The 19,705-nt window shown below is 42.9% G+C and overlaps 1 pseudogene; it reads right to left on the minus strand.

The window, feature by feature from the left end:
- Positions 1 to 17,680: 17,680 nt before the first annotated feature.
- On the minus strand, positions 17,681 to 18,111 carry LOC142424975 (large ribosomal subunit protein uL23-like; annotated as a pseudogene).
- Positions 18,112 to 19,705: the final 1,594 nt, after the last annotated feature.

Raw genomic sequence — 19,705 nt, forward strand, 5'->3', positions numbered from 1 at the left:
CTGAAGGGTTCATCTGTCCTGGATTCCCTGTGTTTCCACTTCCTATCTTTACCAGTGTATGTCCTCTGGTCTAGCTGGATTTGTAAGGTAGACTTGGGATCATGATAGTGGGGGGAGGAAGCATTTAAGAACTAGAGGAAAGTTATATGTTTCATCCTGGCTACTCTGAACCCTCACTGGCTTGTCCCCTCCCAGCGACCTTTCTGTAAGAGGATATCCAGTTGTCTAAAGATGGGCTTTGTGTCCCCACCCTGCACTCACTCTCATTCTCAATGCTATGATTTTTTTTGTTCTTTGATGCCTGATAACTGATCCTTTTGACACCTCGTGATCACACAGGCTGGTGTGCCTCTTCCATGTGGGCTTTGTTGCTTCTGAGCTAGATGGCTGCTTGTTTACCTTCAAGATTTTAAGACCCCAGATGCATTATCTTTTGATAGCTGGGCACCATCAGCTTTCTTCACCACATTTGCTTATGCACCTGCTTTGTCTTCAGTGATTGTGTCAGGAAGGTGAGCATCATGGAATGCCAGTTTAATAGAACAACGTGTTCTTGCATTGAGGAGTACTTGAGTGGAGACCCAATGTCCATCTGTGATCGTGATACTAAACCCATAAATATATGCACATAGATCTATTTCCCCCTCATATATAAATATATTTATATATGTACATGCCTGTATTTAGACCTCTGTAAATGCCCTTCGCCTCCTAGTTGTTTCCTCTATGTCCTGTTACTTTCCTCTTGTCCCACCATCATGCTCAGCCTTCATTTGTTTCAGTAATTCCTCTCCGTTACATTGCTCTTGATCACACCCTACCAGGCTTCTAACACCCTCCATGCCACTGATTTGGATCACTTGCTGCTCCCTTGTCCCTGGGTTTGGTAACACCACTTCCTTCCCCAACCTCTCCCTCTTCCATGTCCCCCCATTGTTTTCTCCTCCAGATTGTTTATCCCGCCTATCTTATCTAGATAGACCTGCAGAGATAATAATATGCACAAAACAAGACAGAGTGAAACAAAGCAACAAAAGAAAATAAAACAAGAGCAACCCAAAAACAATGACAAAAAATAAAAAGCCTGTAAATAGCTCAATGACTGTTTCTTGACCTTTAGGAGTGTTTTCCGGTAGAATCTGATGGAGTATCATGACCTAGCCCCAAAGTCTATTTTTGGTACTCCCTCGGGACTTCTTTGCTCTGCTCCCTTTGCTGTTCTGCTGCACAGCCTTGCTGTTTTGCCTCGGTGTGCTGGGGTCAGATCGGGTGCAATCCCACACTGTGTCTCCAGTGTTGTCCCCTGTAGGGCTTTGGGTCAGTGAGGGATGTCCTGTCTCGTAATGGGGCCGGCCATATGCCCCTCTCTGTGCATTGACTGCTCTGAACAGGGATATTGTCCTCAAGGCTTGGTGGGCCAGAATGTGTTCCACTCTTTCTTTGTCCCGCTTCATTTGCTCCCAAGTGCTCTGATCAAATATGTTTTTCTCCCTGAGCTGCGGCTTCAGTGCTATCATCTGAAGTAAATTCTTCGCGGGGGGAGGGGCAGCTGTCCACATAGGTGGGATTGGGCTAGCTCCTGGGCCTTTTTAAAGCCAAATGATGGCAGCTTGGAACCCGAAAGAATCAGCTATATTTCAGCCCTGAGGGAAGGGCAGAGGACAAGACAGGGGTTGGGGGTGGGGGGAGCCAAAACAGAACCTGGCTCTGGAAGTATGTAAGTTTCTCCATGCTCTACCTTCCCCTTGAGGGTTCGTGGACCATTCATCAATCGTGGTTAATGAAGTGGAAGACAATAGGACGGTGGGTCCATCCATTTCTGCCTCTCTCAAGCAGCCACCTTGGGTGTGGAAGGTAAAGTACTTTGGATGGCTCAGGGAAGCTGTTGTCCTATCCAAGCTAGACCATTAGTTTACAGGAAGAGGGAGCTGTCCCAGAAGGTGAAAACTTCCTCCTCCCTGCCGATCCCGTACAGGTCTTCTCTTTGCTGGGAGCCAGCATGGCAGAAGACCCGCAGCTGGTTGGGCTTGTCTGTGCCTGAGATCTAGTGGCCTGATACTTAGCAGAGGCCTGTACTCATTGTACCCGTTTCCTGAACCCAGGTGAGGCGCAGGCATTCACTAGCTAAGGAAGGCTGAAGTACCCGAAGCCAGCCTGACTGCAGTTACAAAGCCGTCTCGGCAGCTCTGACCGCACAGGTTGGTCTGCTCCAGCAGGGCTGCCCAAGTGGTGCTGTTCACAGTGTGTGTTCCTCTGTCACCTCAGGGCCTAGTCACACAAGGGCTGCGGTCACGATCTTCCCAACATGCTAGGAGCCTATAAGCCCAGGGACACTTTAGCTCTGAAGACCCTTCACTATCTTCTCTGCCCTGGGGAGGGGCCCAGCCCTGGAGGTCAGTCACAGGTGCCGATCTGAGTCATCTCTGACCTTTCTCTATCACATGTGGGAGGGGGATATGTACCCCTCCTGGAATTGGCTAGGAGACCGCATGGGTACCACCCTAACAACCCAGTATTTCTCTATTGGCTTTACTCAGGTGACTCAAAGCTGAATCCTAATTAGCCCAAGCCAGATGTGGTAAGTGATGAACTTAGAGATGACACCTGATGCAAATCTGGCCATAAGATATACGGGGAAATTTCCTGGAGGGAAGCTTTCGGGAGGTTTTTCAATGATTAAAAGAGACACATCCGAAAAATTGGCCTCTCTGTCCTTCAATTAATGGGTTGTGCCCGTGTGTGATTCTTAGCTGCCTGGCAGCCTCAGGAAGGTAGCTGATCTGAAGCCAAGTTTAACACACAGAAGAAGAACAGAGGTAAGCTGTGAGGACCGGCTCCATGTTGATGGCCCTGATTCTCAAAATTGCTGAAGTGCTGATTGTCCTTCCTCAGGGTCTCTTGTCGTGCGAAATGTCAACCTTCCATTTTCCTCCATGCCATTCTGAGTTGGGTTTTTGTTTCCTTGTAGATAAAAAGCCCTCTGATTCAGTCCCTGTTCCCACATACTTGTAGCCAGCCTTTCGTGACCTCGGTGTGAGCCCAGAGGCCTGAGTCCCCTGAACTCAGACGGTGAGAAATTAAGCTTAAGCCACCAAAGGTTTGCTGCTCTAGTTTCTGATTGTTCAAAGGGTGAAGGGTGCATGTGGCTGTGATGTAGTGTGTTTCCAGTGTGTGTATGTGTATGCCATGTGCCTGTAGTATGTGGAGCCTCTATGTGTCCATGGTATGTGGCATGTGTAGCAGTGGTATGTGGTGTGTCTGTGGTATATAGTGTGTGTGTGTGACTGGTATGTAGTGTGTGCTTTTCTCTGATAGCTGATGTGTATGTGTGTGTATTCATGTTATATGGTGTGTGTATGTGTGCGTGCATGTGTGTGTGTGTGTACACAGCCCTGGTGAGAAAAGTACCTTTCCTGCTTACAGCGGTGTACTCCCTTGGGTGAAGTGTGGACCTCGCTAAGATAAAGCCCCAGAAGAGGAAGCTGTTGGGCTCTATGTTAGAATCATTCTACTTCCCCGCTGTCCTGAATCCTCCTGATCTCTCATTCTTACCTCAGTCCATCCACCCTCCTCTTTTCCTCCTTGTCCATCTTCCTGCTGTTCCTCAGGGATCAGTCTCAGGCCCAGAATGAGGGCCAGCCCTGTTGCCTCTTGGTTTGGCTCTGGTGTCCTCCTTATTTGGAGCCAGCTCTGCGTGCTTCTTGGCCTGCAGCAGGTGCTGGTGACATCTCTATTTAACGGACCCTCTGGCACAATCTCCCTAGTCAAGAGAACAGTGTGGGGCCTGTGCCCAGACTCCCACGGCTCAGCCTGCTCCGGATGGACCCAGGTTAGAGATTGCTGTTCTTCTGCACGACTTCCACAGTAGCCAGCTGTTGGCACCTATCCTATTACTTTCTTAAAGACTGCGAGGAAGCCTGCATGCCTCCAGCCTCCTTCCCTACTGTACGATTCCACAACTTGGTCATTGCCAATGAGAGAAGAGGATGGGTGAGCTATGGGGAAGGTCTATCTAATCTACCGATAAATGTGGGAGATGGTCAAGCCTGGGCTCTGGTACCAAGAAGGTACCTCTATCCTCTGGAGCTGTCTGTCCTCTGATCCCTCCTGTTTGGGTCCCTGGTGGTGATACTGTCTGTTACAGTGAAAGTACTCATAGCTTCACCAAAGACAGCTTGGTCCCTATTCCTCACTCAGGCCTGATATACAGGAAATACTCAGGCCAAGTCCTTCTGAGAGCCCATTTCTCACAGATAACCACTTCCAAGGAGGGTGTCACTTTTGTGTGGCAGCCTGGGGCACTGAGATTGGACAGCAGACAGAACGCTCCTTCCTGGCTCCACCTCTACTTGCTGGGTGATCTCAGGCAAGTCACTGCACTTCATGTCATCACCACTAGGTGGAAACCGTGTTGCCTGTAGCACAGATGGCTGTGAGGGTTGCAGATCATGACCAGAAAGTGTGTCCAGCAATCGCTGAAGTCAAGATGGGCGTATAAGCAAATGTGGTAAAGAAAGCTGATGGTGCCTGGCTATTAAAAGATATACCATCTGGGGTCTTAAAGGCTTGAAGTTAAATGAGTGACTATCTAGCAGGGAAGCAACAAAGCCCACATGGAAGAAGCACCACACCAGCCTGTGTGATCACAAGGTGTCGATGGGACAAGATATCAGGTATCAGAAGACCCCAAATAAACAAATATATTGATGCAAATGATGGGTGTTGGAGTGGAGACCCAAAGCCCATCAGTATACACTTGGACATTCCCTCACAGAAGGGTCACGAGGAAAGAGTGAGACAGCCAGGGTGAAGCACAGCCCCAACAAAGCTAATCTCCCCGCCCCACCCCCAGGGGGACGAGCAACAATAATGTGGGTGAAGGGAGACATTAGGCGGTGTAAGATATGAAAATAATAATAATTTATAATTGCTCAGGAGTTCATGAGGATGGGAGGGTCAAGGAGGGAGGGAGAAAAAAGAGGAGCTGATACCAAGGGCTCAAACAGAAAGAACGTATTTTGAAAATGATGATGGCAACATATGTACAAATATACTTGATACAATTGATGTGTGGATTGTTATAAGATCTGTAATATAATTATTAATTTTTTTAACTAGAAAGAAAGTGTGTACAGATCCCACACACACCACAGATACACTGCTACCAACTAATTATACAATACAGGTGACACACACACACTTATCACATACACATACATTCAAATCACACATCCCCCACAGGCACAGGTACACACCTTAGATACATACATCACATATACCGTAGGCCTATACCATATATACATAAACCCCATAAGCAAATACCACAGACTGATACCACACACACCGCACATGCACATACCAAACATAAATACACACACACACCACAGTCACATCACCCACATGTGCACACACACCGCTAACACACATGCAGTACACAGCACACATACACGCCATGGAGAATCTGGCTTGAATCAAGATGACTTGTACACTTTTATTGAATGCATGATGGAGCTGCAGGTCATGGAAACCTGCCCTGGGCTCTATGGCTTGCATTGCACCCACCTGCCCCACCCTACCCCAGGTCCTCTGCAAACAGGTTCTGACTTTAGTCTTAGGACCAAATGATGCAATAGGTCCCACGAACACACAAAAAGTTGCCGAGATGCAGCCTGCAGCCTATTCCCAAGACACAGGGGGTGGGGTGGGGTGAGCAAGGAGGGGGTGCGAGTGCATGGCAGGAGGGAGTGGATGGCAGGAGTCTACAATTGTTACTGGTGCACAGGGCCACTGCAAGGCAACAAAACCAAAATCAACAGGCGCTCCACATTCAGTTCACAACAGGGGTTGACGTCATGGGACTCCGTGGAACAGAGCCAATGGCATGTTCACAACTCACCTACTTCACCTCGTTTCATCCCTCGTTGGCCTTTGACACTGTTGGTCATGCCGGTATCACTTTCTTTCCTTTAGAACAACCAAACAAAACCTACTCGTGTCCCTAGACATCAGAGCTCTCCCCTACTTCTCTCTCCCTCCCCCAGCCTCTTTGCCCAGTGTTTGCCTGTCTACTCTGTAACATCACGACGTCCTCTCCTGTTACAGAGCCTGGGTGGTGTAGTGGTTACGTGCTAGGCCGCAATCGGCAGGCGTCACTAAGAGTTGTCATTGTGTCATTGACTCCATGGCAGTGGAATTCTATGAACCAATAAGTAAGATACATGTAACCCAGAAACAACATGGAAAAGAAAAGAATGGGCCATCATAGAAAGAGAATTACCAATGGCCACTGAAGAGTTTACCAATGACCAAGGAAATAAACATATAGCAACAACAAAGATCTATTTGAAGTAACTTTAGAGGAGTGGTAATGTTGGATCGACAAGGATGTGGGGCTTCAGACACCTTACAGACTGAAGTGAGGCTATGGATCCCAGAGAGAGAGAGAGAGGGAGAGAGAGAGAGGGAGAGAGAGAGAGAGAGAGAGAGAGAGAGAGAGAGAGAGAGAGAGAGAGAGGATAAACTAGGTCAGCGAGACCAACTTAGCCATATTCAAAATGTGCCCCAAAATTTCCATCTGTGACTCAGAAATTTCATTGTTAGGAATCTATCTTTGACAAATACTAAAGATGTTCAGTGCCTCATGGCGTGAAGAAGGAAGAGAGCATATCTGACCCATTTGTTCATAATCTGGGAGATGGCTGCACAAGAGAGAAGTAAGCTGTCCATATGAAGACTCAACTGACACTGGGAAGCACATCTCTTAACGGAAAATAAAACACAGGACAACAAAGTGCCAGAATTTTTTAAAACAAAAATCCTTCTCCTCTACTTGAGGTCCCTGAGTGGCGCAAGAGGGTTATGCTTGATTACAACCAAAGGCTGGCGCTGAGTCCACTCAGCGTTGCCTTAGCAGGAAGTCTTGGCCATCTACTTCTCTAAAGGTTACAGATAAGAAAGTTTTAAGGAGTTCTACTCTACCACACAGGATTGCTTCGAGGCAGAATGAGCGTACCAGCAATTGCTTTGGTTTGACTTGATAGGTGTATTTACATGCATGCATATACACACCTGTGTTGGTAACTGCATAGAGAATGTTCTGGAAGAAAACACAGTCAAAAGTAGGTAACTAGGAAATGGGATAGTACCTGAAGGGTGACTCTCCGTTTCTATTAGAATGTTTAGCATTAGATACAGAGCCATTTTTTCATTAACAAAAAATAATGGGATTAGGGAAGGGTGCAACTAGTGCAGTCAGGTCAATGCAGGAGTGGCCTGAGCCTGGAAGAGACACAGGGGCCTGACAGAGAGACATAATGTAGCTTGGTTGGCTCTCTGATCTTAGACATTTGGCATAAATGGCTATTTACAACCCCCAATGCAGCAGATCTTTCCTGATCTTGGCCTCCCTGGAATTCTACGGGGAACTTTCCTACAAGAAGACAGATGAGCAGAGACATTCAATCGCCTGCTCAAAGTTCAGTCTCTCACAAATAAGGGCATGTCACCTACAAAAACATTTCAGACGGACTAGGCTTATAAAAGTGAAAAACATTAGATAAAATGACAGAGGAATATTTTCATGATCTTGAACAAGACAAAGCCTTCCTAAACAAGACATAGAATCAAGAAACTATAAAAGAAATGAGTGACAGACTTGACTACATAAATATTAAAACCTCTGTATAAAAATACACAATAAAGTTAAAATGTAGTTGACTGAATAGGAGTAAATATGTAGACAAAAGATTAATATCATGATATATTATGAAATTCTCTGTATCAATAAGTAAGACATATGCAACCCAGTAGACAAGCAGGAAAGGAAGGAATGACTCTCCATAGGAAAAGAAATATTAATGGCCAGTGATTAACGGAATGGGAGGAATCGAAACTGATTACCGGGAGCCAGGGAGAGAAAATAAAACTGTGAAGGCACGGGAAGACACTGAGGGAATGCAAGTTAAGGACAACAGAGGTCACTACTGTAGTACCAGGAGGTAAGTAGACTTACAGATAGATGTGCAGGCAGAATAGGGGTGGGAGGGAGAGTGGGATTATACCCACACATATACAGAGAGGGTTGACAGAGGGTATTTGTACATGGGCATTTACCTTTGCTGCAAAGATATCCATGCATATGGTGGAGTCTTCAGGGGCAAAGGTACATAGTTTAGACATAACCAAACATCTTGAGGGAAGGAGTCACTGGGCTTGGGGCCTTGGGACCATAGTCTCTGGGGACACCAGAGTCAATAGATATAACATAATCAACATTGACAACATTTGACACCCTACTTTGGTGAGTGCTAGCTGGGCCCTACCAGCTCATAAATAGCCATCAAGGGTGCAACTATTGGGCTCTCACTGTGTTGTGCAGGGATCTATAGAGAGAGAAAAAAGGACACTTATGATTATTTACATATGAGAATACATTTATATAACATGAAGGAATATAACAGCTAATTAGTCCACACAGCAGTACAGAGGGCTCAGTTCAACTCACTTCTGTGGAACAGTTAATATACTGGAAGTCCATCAACTTACAGGGGCTGCTGGGTCCAAGGTTAAGAAAGCAGACAGCTGAGTCTTCCCTTGGGCAATGCAGGCAGAGTCCACCCACAGGCAGCAAACAGCAGGACGGATCACCAACAGTCAACAGCTCAGGAGCTTAGTGAAGCAGGCCAAGATGGGATAGCAAACTCAAGCAATGCAAGATGACAGGATCCACCAGTCTCAAGCTCAAGCAATGTACACACCAGCAGTGTGGCAAAACAGGTCTCAAAGGAACCTCAAGCTCTAGTGAAATGACCCATGGGTTGGCTTGTCCCACAGGTAGTGTAGCTCACTGAGGCAGAGAACTAGCTAAAGTAGCCACATGCTGGTCTGACCACCAGAGAGCAGGAAAGTGAGGGGTAGACCTTGCTGAGCCATTAGTTTCTTTGCCCTCCAAACCTCGACCTGAATAATCCCACATGTTCCTATTGGCAAGGTTGGCCCAATAAATCTACCTATCACAAGTGACCTCCACAAATGGAAGAATATCCCATGCTTGTGGATTGGAAAACTCAATAAGAGGTCACTTCTGTCCAAGCACTTTATATAAGTTTAATGCTATCCTGATACAAATGCCATTATCTTTCTTCAAAGAAATGGAAAAACTGATTACCAACTTCATATGGAGAGGGAAGAAGCCCAGAATCAGCAGAGAACTCCTCAAGAAGGACAAAGTAGGAGGGATTTCTTTACCTGACGTAAGCACATATTACCACATATAACCACAGTGGTCAAAACAAGGCGGCACTGGTATAATAACAGGTACTCAGCCCAATGGAAAAGAACTGAAAACCCAGAAATAAAATCATCAGCATACAGACATCTGATCTTTGATTAAGGCCCCCAAAATATCAACTGGGAAGCAGATATCCTCTTCAACAAGTGGTGTTGGAAAAAATGGATATCTACCTGCAGAAAAATGAAGCAAGACCCTTACCTCACTCCATGCACAAGAATAAACTCAACATGAAGCACAGACTTTAAGGTAAAACCCCAAACTATTAGGACCATTATGAAGGAATTGGGACAAACCTGAGATCCTTAGCACAGGGATGCATAGGCTATAGGAAATAGGGAAGGACAGAAACACAGAGGAGGCACAAATTGACAAGTGGGGTATACTGAAGATAAAACACCTGGTACATCAAAAGAATATACCTGGGAAAACATGTTTAGCAATGGCATATCAGACTAAGGCCTTATTACTAAAATATATAATACTCTGCTAGCTTACAAGAAGAAAAAAACTAATAGCCCATTGAGGAGGTGGGCAAAGGACTTAAATAGAAGTATCACAAGGGCAGTTCCATAATCTCCTGCCAACTTGCGAAGGGGTGGAGTCTAGTCTATCAATCAGGTTGCAGCTTGATGACTTCATTTAGATGCACTACAGAGATAAATAGCTCTCTCAAGGTGGGACACACACACTTTCCCTGCAAGACATTCTGTTAACAAGACACATGGAGCTACGCTAGAGCCTTGGAGTGGAGACCCCTGCCAGCACTGAGATGCTTCCACTGCCACTGGATCCACAAGATTTTCCACTCACTGACCTGTGATCTTCCTACACTCAGAGTCATTGCATGGGTGCATGAGTCTGAAGAGGAATTTATAGACTGGTATTGGATATATGGGCTAATATCAGACCTATGGACTTGATCTGGACTGGGCTGGGGATGTTTCCTTGATATCCAATTACTCTTTGATATAAAGTTCTCTCTTACACACCTATGAGTGTCTATGAATTTATTTCTCTAGTCTACCTAAACTAACAAAAGGATAGCGATCCAAATGGTCAATAAACATATGAGAAAATATTCCTGATCATTAGCCATAGAGAAATGAAAATTAAAACAACTATGAGATATTACCTAACACCCTCAAAGATAGCCCAATTAAAAAATTCAGAAAGTAACAGTGTTACTTGGGGCTGTGGTGAGACAGGAACTCTTGCCCACTCCTGGCAGACATGTAGGTATGTATAGCCATTATTTAAATCGATTTGGTGATGTCTAAAACAGATGGAAATTGAGCTACCATATGACCCAGCAATCCCTCTACTGGGCATATACCCAGAAGAAGCAAGAAACAAACCTCGGCCAGACATCTGTGCTCCAATGTTCATTGTGGCAGAGTTCACAATCACAAGGAGTTGGAAGCACCCTAAATTTCCATCAACAGACGAATGGATTAAAAACTGTGGTACATACCTACAATGGAGTACTATGCATTCCATAAAAGCAGTGATGAACACATGAAGCATATCGCTGTATGGGAGGAATCGGAGGAAATTGTGCTAAGTGAAGTAAGCCAAGCACAAAAGGAGTACAACATTAGTCCGCTGAGGTAAGCTTTAAAAGCAAAAGGGGCATAGAGGAAAAGCTGCTATCTACATACATTCCAGGGACAAGGTGCAGGCAACTACAGCAGGGGTCAGACCTAACCCAGGGATACGTATGACAGCCAACTGAAAAGGAGGTGAAAAGAAAGAAAGAAAGAAAGGACATGGGTAGTGGGGTAACAGGGCACTAACCCACCCAAGGGGAGGGAAAGAGGGACCAGACTTCAATCCTGGTGCGCCAAGATATAATATTTGACATGCAACATACTGCATGAAGCAAGGAACCAATAGAGACGTCGGCAGGCTAGCCCAAATCCCAGCTATGTGGAACCGCTCCCTGGGAGTACAGAGGACGGCACTGGAGCTACAGCTTGGGGAAAATGGCATGTCTGCTCAGAACAAATCGGAGCAAACTAAGAGGGAAGGTGAGAGAAAGAGAGAGTGCAACATCCTGGCCCACCAACCCCCACGGATGATATTTCTGTTCGAAGTAGCCAGTGCCCAGAGAAGACCATAGGGTGGACCCCACCATGAGACATGACATCCCTCTCTGACCCATAGCTATATAGGGGACAACACTGAAGACACAGTGAGGGAATTGTGGCCGATCTGACCTCACTACACCAGGGAGAAACACTAAGGGCATGCAACAGGGCAGCAAGGGGAGCAAAGCAATAAAGTCCCCAAGGAATCCCAAAAGTAGACTTCAGGGACATGGCATGGCATCTCATCAGACTCCACCAGACAACACTCATAAAGTTCAACAGACAGACCTGGAACTATTTATATTTTATTCTTTGTTATTGGGTTTTTTTTTTTTGCATGTCTACATTGGTAAGATAGGCATGATAAAAAATACCGAGGAGAAAGCATTGGGACTGATAGTTCCAGGGAAATACTGGAAAGGGGGAGGTGGGGACATGGGAAGGAGGGAACCAACAAACCCAGGGACAAGGGAACAACAAGTGATCTAAAATCGATGGCAAGGCGAGCATAGGATGCCTGGTGGGGCTTGATCAAGTGCAGTAAAGAGGAATTAATGAAAGCCAAATGAAGGAAGAACATGATAGTGGGACCAGAGGAAAGTAAAAGGAAATAGAGGAAAGAACTGGGAGGCAAAGGACTTTCATAGAGGAAGATATACAGGCACATATGTAGGTAAATATATGTTTTATATAATGATAGGGAAATAGATCTAGGTACATATATTTATATGTTAAGTATTAAGGTAGCATACAGACATTGGGCCTCTACTCAAGTACTCCCTCAATGCAAGAACACTTTATTCTCATAACCTGGCATTCGGTGATGCTCAATTTCTGGACATGATCACTGAAGACAAAGTGGGTTCATAAGCAAATATGGTGAAGAAAACTGATGGTGCCCAGCTATCAAAATATATAGCATCTGGGGTCTTGAAGATAAACAATAGACCATCTAGCCGAGAAGCAACAAAACCCACATGGAAGAAGCACACCAGCCTGTGTGATCATGAGGTATTAATGGGATCAAGTATCAGGCATCAAAAGACCCAGAACAAACAATCATATCGATGTGAATGAGGGGAGTACAGAGTGGAGACTCAAAGCCCATCTGTAGACAATTGACATCCCTCACAGACGGGTCACAAGGAAGGGATGAGCCAGCCTGGGTACAGTACAGCACTGATGAAACATAAAACATGCCCCTGGTTCTTTAATGCTTCCTCTCCCCCACTATCATGACCCCAAGTCTACCTTACAAATCCTACTAGCCCAGAGCATGTACACTGGTACAGATAAGAGCTGGAAACACAGGGAATCCATGACAGATAAAACTCCTCAGAACCAATATGAGAGTAGCAATAGTATGAGGATAAGGGGAAGGTGGGGGGAGGAGGAGGGGACAATCACAACGATCGACATTTAATTCCCACCACCACCCCAGGGGAACAAACAACAGAAAAGTGGTGAAGGGAGACAGCAGTTGGTGTAAGATATGAAAACAATACTAATGTATAAATTATCAAGGGTTTATGAGTGAGGGAGGAAAAAAGGAGGAGCTTATGTCAAGGGCTCCCGTAGAAAGAAAATGATGACAACATATGTACAAATGTGCTTGACACAATGGATGGATGGATGGGTTGTGATAAGAGCTGTAAGAGTCCCCAATAAAATGATTAAAAAAAAGAGTTATCCTCTTGGAAACTAACAAAGGCCATTCTACGTTGTCCTATAGGGTCCATTTGAGTCACCATTGACTCTATGGCAGCGAGTTTGGTTATTTTTAAATTTTAAGTTTAGGTCACAAAACAAGTCTCAATATATTAGTTATATTGAAGTATTACAAAGCATCTTCTCACAGTACATTATAAAATGATCAGAGAGCAATTTGTAGCAATCAACCTGAAAAAAAAGAGAAATCCAAAATAAACACCTTAACACACACCTCCAACAACTAGAACAAGGGCAACAACATAACCCTCCCAAAACAGAAGGAAATAAATCATAAAGATTAGAGAGGAATAAATGAACTATAAAACAAAATCAAGGGAAAAATCAAGAAGACAAGAAGTTGGTGTGTTTTAGAGGATTAAGGAATTGACCAACTTCTGCCAAACTTAATATTCCAAGGAAAAGAAAGAGAAGATGCAAATATCTAGTATTAAAGATTAACGGGTGGCATCACAACACATCCAAATTAAATAAAAAGGATAATAACATATTATTACAAAAGATTGTACTCCAACAAGTTTAATAATATAGAAGAAGTGGACAAATACCTCTATGTGTACCTATGTTAGTGCAGAAGAAAACAGGTACATAAAGAAGAGTTATAGGGATCAACAAGAAATTTCCAACCAAGAAAAGCCCAGGATCAGATGACGTCACAGGAGAACTCTACCAATCATTCAGGAAAGAGTGATCACCAATTCTACACATTCTATCCCAGAATATAGAAAGAGACAACCAACACTCAAACACATTCTATGAAGGGAGCATAACTCTGAAACAGAAACCAGACAAAGACAGAAAGCTACAGACCAATGCCTCTTATGGACATGGATGCAAAAATTCTCAATAAAATTCGGGTCTATAAAATTCAGCAACATATCAAAAAATAATTAATCATAACCAAGTGGAATTCATACTAGGGATACAGGGATGGTTTTAATAGTCAAAGAACAATCAGTGTGATCCACCACATAAACAAAACATATAAACAAGAGTCATATGATCATATCATATATTAAAGAAGCATTTGACAATATCCAACACCTATTTCTAATAAAAACACTTAGTAAAATAGGAATAGAAGTAGAGTTATTCCACATAGTAAAGGTCATATATAAAAATCCAATGACCAATACCCCCTGAAATGGGGGTAGTGGAAACTAGACAAAAGTGCCCCTATCACCACTATTATTCAACATTGTGATGGGAATCAGAACCACTAGAAAATAAAAAGAAATAGAAGGATGACAAGTAGGCAAATAAGAAGGACAGCTCTCTCTATTTGAAGATGATATGATTTTATAGAGAGAGAACCCCAAGACTGCTACAAAAGACTGTTGAAACAATTGAAGGATTTGGTAAAGTAGCAGGATACAAGATTAACAAGCGGGACTCTGAAAAAGACATCAAGAAAATACCATCTACAATAGCCACACAAGAGATGAAATACCTAGGAATAAATCTAACTAAAGAAACAAAAGACCTCTTTTCTGTACAAAGAAAACTACAGAACTTTCACGCAAGAACCCAAAAGAGACCTACGAAAATGGAAGAATTTCACATGCACATGGATAGGAAGACTTAATACTGTGAAAAAGTCAAGGCTACCTTAAGCAATCTAAAAATACAGTGCAATTCTGATCCAAACCCTAATGTCATTCTTTAAAGAATTGGAAAAATTAATGACCAATTTCCTAGGGAGATAAGAAAAGAACTTTTATATAACAACAAAGTAGGTGGCCTTATATCACCTGATCTCAAAACCTAGTAGACATCAACAGTGGTCAAAACAGCCTGGGACTGGTACAAACTGTGTCTACATCCACAGACCAATGGCATAAGATAGAAAACCCAGAAACAAAGAACCAAAAAAACCTTAACAAATGGTGCTGAAAAATATAAATGGAATCTCCACCTGCAAAGTAATGAAACAGGACCCATTCCCTGTGCTACAAAAATGAACTGAAGATGGATTAGAGACCCCTTTACTACAAGGATCATCAATGAGAAGATTGGGACAAAACTAAGGGCCCTATTAGAAGGCACACACAGACTATCAAATATAATAAAGGAAACAGTGGAAGACAAAATGGATTCCTGAGACAAGTTAAAGATAAAACATCTATACATATCAAAAGAGTAAAATAAGAGCCCACAGATTAAGAAAAAAATCTTTAGCGAGGACACAATGATGAAGGGACTAAAATCTATAGAATTCTGTAACACCTCAATAAGAAAAAAAGTAGTCTCATTAAAAAGTTAGCAAAGGACAATTCACAAGGGTTGACACTCAAATAGCTAACAAACACACCAGGAAATGCCACGAACACTAGCCAGCTGGGAGATGCAAATCAAAACAATGATAATATATCATCTTACACCCACAATGATATTCCAATTAGATAACAAAACTAAATAACAGTTTATAATTTATAAAGTGTGAGAGAGGGAGGGTGAAATTGAGGAGATGATACCCAGGGTTCAAGTTGAAAGAAAATGTTTTGAAAACGATGGCAACAAATGTACAAATGTACTTGACACAATGGATGGGTGTATGAATCGTGTTAAGAGCTGTATGATCTCCCAAGAAAATGATTTAAAAAAATAAATAATACAACAAATGCTGGAGAGGGTGTGAGAGCATACTACTGATAAGCTTGTAAATATGTACAATCATTGTGAAAAGCGATATGGTGCTACTTAAAACAATTGGAATTAGAAATACCATATAAACCAGCAATGCCTCTGCTGGGCATATATCCCCAAAAAAGAAGACAGAACACAAAGAGACATATTCTCCCATCTTCCCTGCAGCACAGTTCACAATAGAAAGAAGCTGGAAATAGCCCAAATGCCTGTCAGTAGAAGAATAGGTCAAGAAACTGGTCCATACACATAATGGAATACTATGCATCCCTACAACACAGGGGTGAAATCATGAAACACCTCATAACATGGATGGACCAGGAAACCATTATGTTGAATGGAGTTAGCTAATCACAAAAGAACAAATATTGTATGAGTCCATTACTAGAAAGGTAAACATCGAGAAGAAGGCAAGCTTCTGCTCTCAGATCATGGCCTCTTCTAATAGTCTCCCAGGTAAAACGCCTGCCTAGTGCCGGTGAACTGTGAGTTGTTAGTCACCAAAAAATTGGTTCCTGTTCATAGCTCCCCCTTCATATGTACATCTAAACAACCACTTTGACAGCAGAAACTTCACCTCAGCTGGGGTCCGTTTCTCAAGCTGCAGGGAGAGAGAGAAGACCATTCCGTCGCTGCCATATGACAGTATGCCAAGGTCACCCCAAATCAACAGACACCCCTACAACAGTGATAAACAAATCTTATTGGAAATTCAAATGAAGGTGGGCATGCATGTCCTGGAGGAGGCGATGTCCTTTCTGTTGGCGGGGAAACCTGGTGGAGCAACCTCCCATCAGGAAAAAATGCTGAAGAATATTTCTGTAGCACCCAAGGGAAGAATACACCTGGTACTATATTCTCATTGGACACTTTTGAACTAGTTTCTCTCCAGCCCTTGGTGACATGCTTTGGACATGCTGTCAGGAAGACCAGTCCCTGGTAAAGGATATCATACTTGGTAAAGTAGAGGGGCAACAAACAAGAGGAAGTGTCAACAGCTGAGTTGAAACAATGGACTCAAGCATTAGAACAATTGTGAGGATGGAGCAGAACTGGGCAGTGCTTTGCTTTCCTGTACAGAGGTGCCCTAGGGGTCAGAATGGATTGGATGGCAGTTACCAACAAATTAGCATTCCTTTGTGGGATAAACCAAACTTCTTTGTTCATTCTTCTACTAATGGGCATTCTGGTTGTTTCCATCTTCTTGTTATTGTGAACAGTCCTGTGATGAACGGTGCAAATGTCTGCTCCTCTTACGATCCTTACTTATTTATGGTACATACACAGCAGAGGTAATAAATCCCAGAGCGGGACCATATGGAATTCCCATTTGTGTGAAGTACCACCATATTGCTTTTCAAAGAGGTGACACATTTTTACAATCCCACCAACAATGTGTAGGGTTCCAGTCTCTCCACACTTCCTGCAGAATTTGTTATTTATGTGGTTGTTGTTAACTTTACGGCCAATGTCCTGTTGTTTGGATTTGCATCTCTCAGATGGCTGTGCTCAGAAGCATTTCTTCAGTTATTTGCTGGTCATCTGGATGTCTTCTTTGGTGAACTACCTGTCCATGCCCACTGCCCATTTTTAAATTATCCATCTTTTTATTGTTGAAGCATTGCAATTTATATAGATTTTAAAGATTCATCACTTGTTTGATGCGTCATTGTCAAAATGTTTTTCTACTCTGTGGGTTCTCTTTTTACTCTTTTGATGAAGTCTTTTGATGCATGTGTCTTATTTATAGTAGGTCCCAATTATGTCTTTTACTGCATGTTGTTTTATAATTATTTAAGTGATAGTGTGTATTATTAATTTTATTTGATAGTATGTATGCCCTGTTTGGGGCCCTTAAGTTTGCTCTCTCTCTCTCTCTCTCTTTCTCTCTCTCTATAATGTTTAGCAATAGCCAACTGGCCTCAGTTTAGATGATTCCAATTTTGTTGGCAACATCTGAAGTGTCCTAGTCAAGAGCCAATCGAACATACACCTTCTCACCATCAGTCATTGAGCTTCTTCACAGCCTGTTTGATCTGGTGTTTGTTGACTTTGACATCCACAATGAACACAAGTGTGTTGTTATTGTTGATCTTCTTCGTGGCAGACTGTGGTCAAGAGGAACTTGATGATGGCATAATGGTCCAGCTTATTTCTCCTGGGGGTGCTCTTCTGAGGGTATTTGGGCTGCCTTCTTGGTGTCAGTGTCTTGGGCCGCCAGAAGGTGGGTGAAGTGCGGATCTTCTTTATTGTGTGGTTGTGGATACCTTTCAGCATGGCCTTCTTGGCTTTTAAAGCCTTTGCTTTGGCTTCCATTTGGGGAGGGGACGGAGCGTCCTTCTTTGCCTTCGGCACCATCTTCCTGAAAAGTTCATTGATGACTTTATAGATTTGGGATTTACATTGAAGTCTTCCATCTATTTTGAGTAAGTTTTTGTACGGAGGCTGCGGTATGAATCCTGTTTCATTCTTCAGCAGATGGAGGCTCAATTTTGCTAGGACCATTTGTTTCAGAGACATATTTTTCCTTTGATACTTGACTGAGATCTTGTGAAACAGCTTTGCACAATGATATCCATCCTTCGGTTTCTTGACGGCTGCTTCAATGAGTGTTGAACGTGGATACTAGGAAAATGAAGTCCTTGGCAACTTCAACCTTTCCTTTATTTAGTCCTTGGCAACTTCAACCTTTCCTTTACTGTCTAGTGGTCCAGTTGTAAGAGTCTTTGTTTTCTATACATTGCGCTGTATTCTATGCTGAACGTTGTTGTCTTTGATCTTCACCTTGTCAGTTCTTCAAGTCCTGGTAGCTTTCAGCAAACAGGGTTGTTCATGTGTCTATTTCTTCTTTTTAAAATCAAAATCATTTTATTGGGAGTTAGTACAGGTATCCTATCATTCCATTGTTCAATCACATCAAGCATTGTTGTACAATTACTATCGCAATCAGTTGCAAAACATTCTTTACCTTCTTGAATTCCTTGACATCAGCCCCCCTTTCCTCCCACCACCACCATCACTGTATGCCACCCATCCCCACCTTGACCCCAAACACCTTTTGTCTACTTGTTGTCCCTATAGGATCATCAATCCTAGGTTTCATAAACTGAAAAACAGAATAGCATATAACAAAAATTCAAGAGGTTTATCTTCAGTGACATAACCCATCCGAGGCAAATTCCAATATGAGCAATGTTTTGTCCACAGAATCACTGCAACTCAAAGCTTGAGCTACACATCTTTCAATGGAGTATGTTCACTTTGGGTTTTCTAATTCCAGGTCTCTGCAAATTTTGTTTAATGCTTTAGTTTGACTTCTTAAGCTGACTTTGGAAATTTTCTGTCATAATTTCTTCTAATTGTTTTTAGGCTACATTCAAAAGCAAATTTCACCAGCTATTAGAGAAGTGAGAAAACACCTCAAATCAGCAATGAGCTATCACCTCACCTCAAAACTAACATCAAAATATTAATACCGTAAGACAGCAAATGCTGGCGAATGCACAGAGAGACTAGAACCCTCATACTTTGCTGGTGAGTCTGTGAAATGGTGCTGTCACTTTGGAAAATGGTATGGTACATTCTTTAAAAGCTGGAAGTAGAAGTACTATATGACCTAGCAAGCCTAATACTTGGTGTATATTTTAGACAAATTGTAGGTATTACATGCATAGATATATGCACATCTATGTTCACTTGATCACTATTCATAACAACAAAAATGGAAAAAATCTAATTGTCCAACAATAGAAAAGTGGATAAACTGTGGTATATGCCCACAATGGAATACAGCATGAAGTGAAAGAATACTGATACATCTATGAAACACCTCATGATATGTATGAACCCGAAGAGCATTTTGATGAGTGAAATTAGTCAATCACTAAAGATACTACTATTGAAAACATGAACTGATATCAAGGGCTCAAGTAGAAAGAAAATGCTTTGAAAA

The sequence above is a fragment of the Tenrec ecaudatus genome, chromosome 13 (assembly GCF_050624435.1).
Source record: "Tenrec ecaudatus isolate mTenEca1 chromosome 13, mTenEca1.hap1, whole genome shotgun sequence".
NCBI classification, from domain to species: Eukaryota; Metazoa; Chordata; class Mammalia; order Afrosoricida; family Tenrecidae; genus Tenrec; species Tenrec ecaudatus.